The sequence below is a fragment of the Heterodontus francisci genome, chromosome 11, assembly GCF_036365525.1.
Source record: "Heterodontus francisci isolate sHetFra1 chromosome 11, sHetFra1.hap1, whole genome shotgun sequence".
In the NCBI taxonomy this organism is placed as follows: Eukaryota; Metazoa; Chordata; class Chondrichthyes; order Heterodontiformes; family Heterodontidae; genus Heterodontus; species Heterodontus francisci.
The window spans coordinates 41,424,257-41,434,050 of NC_090381.1; the positions used below are offsets into that span (position 1 = coordinate 41,424,257).

Below are 9,794 nucleotides of genomic sequence, written 5' to 3' on the forward strand. Positions count from 1 at the left end.
AATTATATGTAGAAAGTTTGGGTTCCACTTCCTTCAGGACTTGCTTGAAATTTATCTATGTCACATTACTTCCATTAAGTATCTCTGAATTTTGCAGTTTTAACTCATTTTAGAATAAATGGTACTGCAAAAAGGTCACAATTGATGTGACTGAAATCAATCTACGATACCCACAGTAATACTCAAAATTTATATAATTTTAATTACCTGCCTATATTTATAAACTGGACAATGAAGTCCCACAGAATACAATTTGTATTATATATCCCCACCTACACAACATCGACTACATTTTTAAAGATATATGGAATTTATCACACTATTTCAGTAATTTGCTAATGAAAATCAATAAAAGGTTTTTTCAAATAAACCCATTTTAAATGCTGCACAGATAGCCAAATTTGTTGGGGTTCATCCATAAATTCTTAAGAAGGACATACTGATCACTGTCAAATGTTGAAAATTATGAATAGGTATTTACTATGCAAATATTCACCCTTTTTTCTCACAATGTTGACTTGAGATAGGGCAAGATTCTAAAAGTGCCAATGGCACACCAGTGTCTCACTCAAATGGATAGGTCTGAAATGAAGCCTATTTAAATCATGAAAAATACTAGCCTGACTTTTGCAGTAGTAACGACAGCAAAACTGTCATTTGCTGTTATTACTCCTCTGAAATGGACAGCAACTTTGGGAGTCTGCAAAACGCAGAGTAACGCAGAAATCCAGAAGTGGCTTTCAGTCAGTCCATGCTCCTCCTTAGGGTGTGCTGATGAAGACCCCAATCTGCAAACATTTGGAAATCATTAAGCTGGCGAGAACTTCCACTCTTATGCTCTTAGTCTCACTGTAAAAATTCCTGAAAAGGTGACACCTTGTTCAATGAGATATAACTGGGTTTTTAATGGCGTATTAAGTTCATACTTCTAAAAAGCCTCACTGGCTCTGTAAAGCTGATTTTATATTTATGGAATGTCAAATTTTTCCATGATGACACAAAAAAAAATTTTTTAATGTGATTTTTGTGTTTCTGGTATTTCATCTATTTTAACCCAATGATAATCATTTATTTCACAATGAAAAATATTTAAAATTAAAATAAAGAGATTCAATGTTTTTAACTTCATTTTCTCCCTGTGAGAATTCTTCAATGTGACCTTGCTTGCTGACAGCATTACTGCTGATACCTGCAGATCCTCTTTACTTGACAGCAGATTTAAACTGCTGTCAGAAAAGGGGAAAACCACGCCACAGAGATCGCCAGATCTTTTGGGGCAGCTTTCTTAGAGATCAACACTGTTGCATTGCCACTAACTGCTCCGGACTTTTACTGCACTACCAATGATGTATAGCAGACATGCCAGTTAAAGGTTCCTGCACTCCCTTTCCATCCATGTTTATCCATTGCAAGCTATTTTCCATTGCATATCATCTTCCGATTCTTAAATTGGGAGTGTAGGCAATATAGGGCACTCGATCTGACAGCCTAGTTCAGTGCAATCAAGTCACAGAAAACCAACAGGAGCAGCACCTTAACGAATTGGACACTCAGTCCAAAAAGTTCCAAGTTCAATGTTCAGCATCTTAAAGCTACCAGAGACTCAATATTCTGGATTAAAATATGAAACATGAATTTGTAGTGAACTGAGTTCAATACTGTAGCAATCTGAATGCATTTCACCAAAGGCTATTTCAGCACAAGATGAATACATAAAATGTAAACAACTGGAAACTTATTTAACCAAGCTCTAAAAGGAAAATGAACAAAGGCAGAGTTGGTTCACCTCAGACCTACCAAACTGAAGTGATCCTGGCTCTGCTATTCTGGGTTAGCACATTGAAAATATTAAAATTCAGATAAGTTGATAGAATATAAAGTAACAGGCAACTTCATACAAATGACAACTAAATTTGGCATTAAATTCTTGATCATTGAAATTACTGAAGCACAAATAAAATATTAATCTTAAAACATCTATTCATATGTGAGTGCCTCTTGCATTTCAGCATTTGCACTTACAGTAACAGGCAATCACACTTCCAACACAAGCCAGGGATTGAAACATGGACTTTCAAGGTAGCTGTTTTGCATGAAGAAATGCATTTACCCACTGAGACAACAGGTACAGAAACAAGGATGTAAAATGCTTAATAGGTAGACCAGTGTAACACTAAGACTATTTGATTAATTGAACCACAAGCGTTTATTAAAAATTACAATTTTCATTAAGACGTGAAGATTATTTTCCAGACTGCAATTTATTGGACGTGTCAGCTACAGTTAGGCAACTTTTCTACTCAATAATTCAGTCTTTTTGCATTAAAAAATTGAATTATCCAGTAATTATAATTACATATAAAAAACAGTGGGAACTTAGTGTACAAACAGTTGTATTACCAAATAATTCAAATTAATTGACTGAATAGTGAACTGTATAGGTAGGTTCCTTCAGCATAATGCAGCATGTAGCTTAATGATGTACCAGTTTCTATAAAGCTTCATTTGGTTGACAACTGTTTCCTCCGCCAGCTGCCGTTTATTCCTCTCCATGCAAGTACAATATTATGTTGGATAAAATTATTTTCCAATTTAGAACATTTCATAATATAGTATTATGATTATGTAAAAAATTAGAGATTTTGAAAGATGGAAGAATGCAACATTATTTCTGCATACCAAACAGCAATTATAAAACATTTCTACTTGACACATTAGATCAGATATTTGAGCTTTTCCCTTCCAAGGCTCAAGACATTTCTCATCTTGGCAGAGTCCATCAATTCCTAATATATTGTTCTAATATAATTTTCACAATCCAATCACTGCAACAAATATTTTATATTATAGTAAATTAAGAAAACATGTCAGCTTTATACTGATCTTAAAATCCATATATTACAGAATGATTCTCAAAATGCTCTACATTCGCATGAGGCATCTGATCATAAATTAAAACATATATTCACTTAGTGCTAATTTTCTTCTAACAGTAAGCTAAGTGTATTTCAGAGTTTCAAAACAATTTGATCAAGACCATGTTTCAATATAAAACATTTGCAATACAAAGGATATCAAACAATGCATAGTTTAAAATCAATAAATACATTTTCCTCATGTATTCTTGGGTTGCAATTAATGTAATTAATTAAAACTAGAAATTCTGAATTTCAAAGAGTTGAGTCTTGGTTTTGAACTTTTCCTACATTGTTTATAGCATACTTGCAACAGGATACTGCCTGTTAAAGCAACACACAGTTGAACCCCTTAAGAGTGGGGGGAAGGGAAGAACAGGACTTGGAATTTTCCTGAGCATGGATTTACTTAAACAAGGAAGCAGACAGAGATTTGTTTTTTTTTGATGAAGTAATGTGAACATTTTCATATTCCTGAGAACAATTTTGAAATTTGTTACAGCTTCATATGTTAACAACCGAACAGTACTGTTTTCAAGATTTACCAGGAGCACCAAAATATTCCACCTTAACATGCAAATAGAACAGGATCTCTGACAAATATTCAGGCAATTGGACTGGTTTTGTTAAATAATTAGACGCATCATGGAGCTAAAATACTGAACAAAATCATAGTGCAAATATTTTGAAACAACTTGGACCAGTGCCCAAAAATGAGACCTATTTGACACTATGCAAGAGGATCTTAAACATGCAGACAGACAGTGAATGCATTGTCTACTTTTATAGCCAATATGTTTAATTTTGCTACACCAGTGACAAGGGTTATATTTTAACATGAATATGTAGTGTAAAAAAGTAATTTCCAAATTTTATCCATACAAGTTATTTGTCACTATTGCTTGCTTTTACAGGCTATTGGGGGGTGGGGTATTGCTGGTGGATGGCAACATTTATCCAAGTTAAGGAATCCTCTATAGACTAATATCCTATGCTATACAACATTTGCTGCAACCAATTTAAAATAAGCATATTAATGACATAGCAAATGTGACAATAAAAACTATTAAATATGGAAAAATAGAAAAATTAATCTGTCATTTAAGTCTCAGTTCTCAACAAGAACTTATATTTCTATAGCACCTTTAATGCAATGAAACGTCCCAAGGCACTTCAAAGGAGCATTATAAAACAAAATATGACACTGAGCCCCATTAGGAGATTTTAGGTCAGATGACCAAAAGCTTGGTCAAAGAGGTAGATTTTATGAAGTGGCTTAAAAGAGGAAAGCAAGGTAGAGAGGGGAGAGGTGTAGGAAGGGTATGACAGAGCTTAAGGCCCAAGCAGCTGAAAGCATGGCCACCAATGGTGGAGCAATTGAAATTGCAGATGTTCAAGAGGCCAGAATTAAGAGGAGCGCAGATGTCATCATCTTTGGAAACATTTATTCTCATGCATGAGGATAAGCAATTAAGGGTTCAAGAGTAAAAACAATGAGTTGTCAAACACAAAAAAAACCGGTTTGTTGAAGACGAATAGTTTATTTAAAAAATACAAAGATTATATCTGATGTGTGGGTGCAATGGAATGGGCTTTTACTTCTTGTAATGTGCTTACTCCTCTACCAAGCCACATATACACATATGATCACTCATCCACTGCTAAATTACCAGGAAACCCCTTTACAATATGGTCTGTTCACTGGCTAACCTGGCCATAAAATTAATCGTTTGAGTACCAATTATACAGGCAACATTATCAGTGCTCTTTCCTTTCATGCTGTCAGATCAATGTACTGATCACTGGAGCACAGAACCTGCAGTGAGAAAAAGATTTTTCGATTTTGAAAGCACTAAATTTACGTCAGGTTAAGCAGTTTAAAATAAATCACAGTATAGAACATTTCAGTCTATTTTGAGTAACTACTCATAACTGTGGTTATTATATCATACAATCCATGCTCCCAACATAGTTATATTCATTACAGAAATCATTCTCTAACATTCAAGTTTCTATTCCAAAGGGTTCTCCTAACTGTTCACCAACTGGACAAAAAGCTGCAGTCCAGACAGCCTACAGTATCTCTCCATAGATGTTGACATATCTGTGATGTGTTTCCATCATGTTCTGTTTTTTCAAGATATGCCAAACAATCATTTCAAGCTTTGAATGGAGCATTTCATTGTCAACATGGAACACACTAACATATGACAGGAACCTCCCATGAAAGGTCATTGACCTGAAATGTTAACTTTGTTTCTCTCTCCACAGATGTTGGCAGACCTGAATGTTTCCAGCATTTTCTGTTTTTAGTGACAGGAACTTATTTGTCATTTATTTCAGCTTTGAACCTGCCTTTAACAAAGGCTGTTAATTGGTTCCCTGAATACACCATGCCTTCCAATGTGTTGGAAGCAACCAGAAGTGGATAAAGGCTGGATAACAGGTGGACCAAGGCCTGGTTCAGGACTTTAAAAGATTGCAACTTATGAAACAAAAACAGAAAATACTATAAACATTTCTGACAGTGTCCACACCTGAAACATTCACTCATTTGTTTTCCAGAGATACTGACTGACAAGCTGAGTGTTTTTCAACATTTTCTGTTTTTGTTTCATGAGTTCTAATTATGCAATGTGACCTGAAAATAGCCACAGTAACGGAGTTAAAGCGAGGTACAGAGATTTGTACTCAGTTAACAGGTTGTATTGTTACTTATATAGATATATAAAGACTTTATTTGGGTAGTTTTAGAGCCCCACAACCCAAGATGTCTGCACTCATCTAATTCTAGCCTCTTGAGCATCCCCAATTATAATCACTCCACCACTGGTGGCCATGCCTTCAGTTTCCTAGGATCCAAGCTCTAAAATTGCCTCCCTACACCTCTCTGCCTCTCTACCTCACTTTCCTCCTTTAAGACATTCCTTAAAACCTACTTCTTTGACCAAGCTTTTGGTCATCTGCCCTGGTATCAGCTCGGTGTCATACTTCGTTTTACAATGCTCCGGTGAAGCGCCTTGAGAAGTCTTATTACATTAAAGGCGCTATATAAATAGATGCTGTTGTATATCACAGAAATGACCGACAATGACATGCATGGATTAAAGATTTTTTCACAAGACTATTTCTTGAGTTTTGTAACTGGTTGCAAGTAAAACACTTGCATTCATAACTATGGTTGCAAAAAAAAAGAGTCCTTCCCTTTTCAACACTGAGCTCAAGCAGTAATGTGACAGAGCCAATTTAAATAAACTAAAACCATTTTTATCCTGAAGCCACAATAATACCAGTCTTGACCATATGTCATTCAAAAGCAATTCTGTGAAATGAACAACTTGATCTGAAGTTACATATCTGGATGTTCTATTTGCCAATATCTTTTGCTGTTAGTGCTATTTCACATTGATTTCTATCTCAGATCATAATCAATTCCAATTGGCAGCAATCATATTGCTACCTCCAATTACTGAAATTAAAAAATAGAATTAAAAAATTGCTTGGAGGTTAACACACACGACTGTGTCCAAAGAAGGTGCAGAGCTCATCTTGCACCTAAAGTTGGTATAATATTTTCTTGTAGCAATTCATATTTTCCACTGGTCTAGTCTGGAATCCCACCTCGTTTGTTCACTTGGAGATTTCAGTCTACACCCAACAACCCAAGGCAGTTACTGAGATTTTGAATATTGTATAAAAATTCTACATCACACAAGAGAGCACAAAGATGTGGAAACTCTATCCTGCCAAGGCTTTCCTACTGCAATGTTGGAAACACCATTCTTTGATTGAGGTATTATACAAAGTCTATTTTACCTGGCATCAGTCACAAAGATTAGATTTGTTAGATCTAGTAAACTTCATACATAACTATTAAGATTTTGCCATCTAACTAAGAGTACTCTGTTGAAATTTTTAAATAAAAAGAAAATATTCTTGCTTGTCAATATAATTACACTCAAGGAATCAACGTCCTGGGAACAGTTCACCCCAAGAATGAAAAAATGGCTAACTCTATTTCATATAACAAACAGCCATAATGTCTTCTACTGCACAGTGTGCACGTAACTGCAATTCACAAACAACTCAACACTAGTTTTTTCCCCCTCAATTCCTTAATCAGCTGAAGAGCTGAGTCAACAATTCCTACCTTCTTTCCACCCTTAAATCTACAGCTAATATACTATACTTAAAGTTAATTGACAGTACAATTATACAACAAGCATCAACAGGTTGGCACAGGACTATTACTGAAAAGTCTTTGTTTTGGTAAGCAGCATGCAACAAGAGTCCGACACTTGGGATTGTTCAGAAGTGAAGAATTCTGCCAACATTTGTCAAAATCTGCAGTTAACATCCAGAATTAGTACTTATTTTGTCTCCAAAGCTCAATTACAAGGAATAGATTTTTTCACATGAAGGATAGGTACCAAGCGAAAGGACCAAATATAGAAAATTCTGGTTTCAGTTCTGTCTAAGTCTAAATATTTCTGGTCAGTCACTCACCCAGCAAGACCCAACAAAGGATACATAAGAGTGAATTGAGGGCCATAATATTCTAATCAAATAAACCATATCAAGTGGATAATTATCAAAATTAAAATTAATTCCAAGTATACACTTATTCCCAATAGCCATTTTCTTCCCTCTACCACTTTACTTTTGGGGAATGAGGGAAAGAAAACTGGCATCTATACCAGAGAGTCCATTAAATTTAACTACAAGTGCTGTGTCCCTGATGCACAAGGTGTTCATAAAAGAATAGCTATGCCTCATCTCAAAACATCAATTTGTTTTGGTTTAACTGATCAAAATCTACTATACTTAGCCTGTACAATATATTTCCAGGACTCAACAAGTAGCATGAAAGTAAATCAGGAGTGCAAATAAGCTTGGACTTACAAACATATTCTAATGGGAAGCAATATCCCACAACAGATTTACTTTGCACTATTTCCTCCCACTTTTTGCTGAGTAGCATTATACACCAGTCTGTTTATATCCTCAACTGAATCTATACATCTAAATATTTATCATTCTTATATAATTATGAAATACTACTCATCCTCTACATATAAACAAATTATAGAACTGGTTAGACACAGATGTAAAATGTTCCCACTCTTCAAAAAGCACAATTCAGATATTTTCAAAGAGTAAGCTCAGAACTATATTTTGAATTTCTCCAAATTTAAACCTTCCCTTTATCTTACCATTCTAATATTTAGATTTACTACGTCCAAGGTTTGTTTATATATTTATATACGCATAATTTAATGTTTTAATGATTTCAATGGCAGACAACTTACTGCACTTTGCCCAGAGATTTCAAGTAACCTAGACCTCCATTTAATACCATTGTACCAGCGCCTTTTGTAAACAAATCCCCTTATCTCTATATGCTTATACAACTGAAAAATGTACAGTTTCCTTTTTTATAAAAAAAAAGGTTGATAGGCACTACCGATTTAAAATGGTCAAGCAAACAGACGATGGTTTGGTGAAAACAACAGAAAATTTCACCCTTCCCCCACCTGAAATAATACCAATTCGATAAGAATTTTTGTCTCTCTCTCCCTTGTACTTGTAAAACTGGCTGCTGGGCGGATGGATTGCGTGAGAAAAACCAAGGACAGTCATCAGCTTGTCGTCACCTGACTCCCCTCAGAATAGTGTAATAACAAAAAAACCGTGAGATCATATACTGAAGGATACAAACGCTTTTTCCCAGTTTACTAAATTAACTTTGTTTTCCAATATATCAAAATCCAATAAGTATTATTCTTTTATTTATAGTCATTGGAGTTTCATCATCAAAGAAAAATAGCGAAGTGAGAGAAAAAAAACACTCCAGCTTCCTACTCAGGCTTGCCTTTGTATCCCTACACGTCCTTCGTCTGCTTGGCAATTAAACAACATTTGTATTTTAACCTTTTTTAAAATATTTACGTGCAATGAAGTGACGCGCAAACGTTCAAAACCTGCATTTCACTGAAAATAAAACTTTAATATAAATTTCACCACTTAAACGCAGAGAACCGTTAAAAAGGCACAAAATAAACAAGAAAAAGAAAGTCTTTTTAAAAGATGTGAACTCGAACTGAAACCACATTTCCCGCTCCCCTCCCCCAAACACACACGATCCCAGTCCCGTCCTCCATCTTAGATCCGCACTTCGGTCGCCTTTTTTCACTTAAAAAATAGAATAAAAGTTCAAAAATACTAACCGTTCCTGCCCATTTTCGAACCGATTTTCACTTTCCTTTCGACTACGTAGGGAAATATCGAGTTTTAAAATTGATTAAATTAAAAATGGGAATAGTTAACACCGCGTCTTCACAGGACGAACAATCCTAAGCCGCCATCTGGTGGCATTTTCCACAATCGAATGGCGCAATGCAAATCCAGACAAAGATTGCCCTCTGGCGGCCACCATCCGCTGCCCGACCCGTGCGCGCGCGGCAGTTACAAGAATACCGTGGAGGCGCGCCTCGAGGCAGAGCGCGGGGTGTTGGAATGGGGTCGCGGTCGGCACGCGCGCTCCGTCCCGCGCACGCAGCGCAATACACAGAACATTACGTCGGCCTTCGTCCATCTATAAAAGGTAGAGTCCGCGGTGTGGGGCGCTGCTATCTGACATTTGGGAGTTAGTAATGGTCAAGTGTATATAGAAAGCTGATGGCCTCCTTATGTGCGTAATTTATTCTTTGACTATTCTCCCGTTGTTTTTGTTGCGCAGTGTTAGTGGATCGTCGTCATCTTGTGGCTGAATATCCGTCGCTGCGTCAGTGAGCACATGGAGGAGTTGTGTAATGGCGGTGGTGGGGCAGGAAGGGAGGGACAGTAGTACTCGCTGGAAACTGAGCATTCATTTTTGCA

At 36.1% G+C, this 9,794-nt stretch overlaps 1 protein-coding gene across 2 annotated transcripts in view; it reads right to left on the minus strand.

The window, feature by feature from the left end:
- The window catches only part of stag1a (STAG1 cohesin complex component a), a 246,933-nt gene extending 237,633 nt beyond the window's left edge, over nucleotides 1–9,300 (minus strand). For both annotated transcript variants that reach the window (XM_068042016.1, XM_068042017.1), the window contains exon 1: nucleotides 9,143–9,300. The gene's annotated coding sequence lies outside the window, so the exon portion shown is untranslated. The remainder of the gene's footprint in view (nucleotides 1–9,142) is intronic.
- Nucleotides 9,301–9,794: the final 494 nt, after the last annotated feature.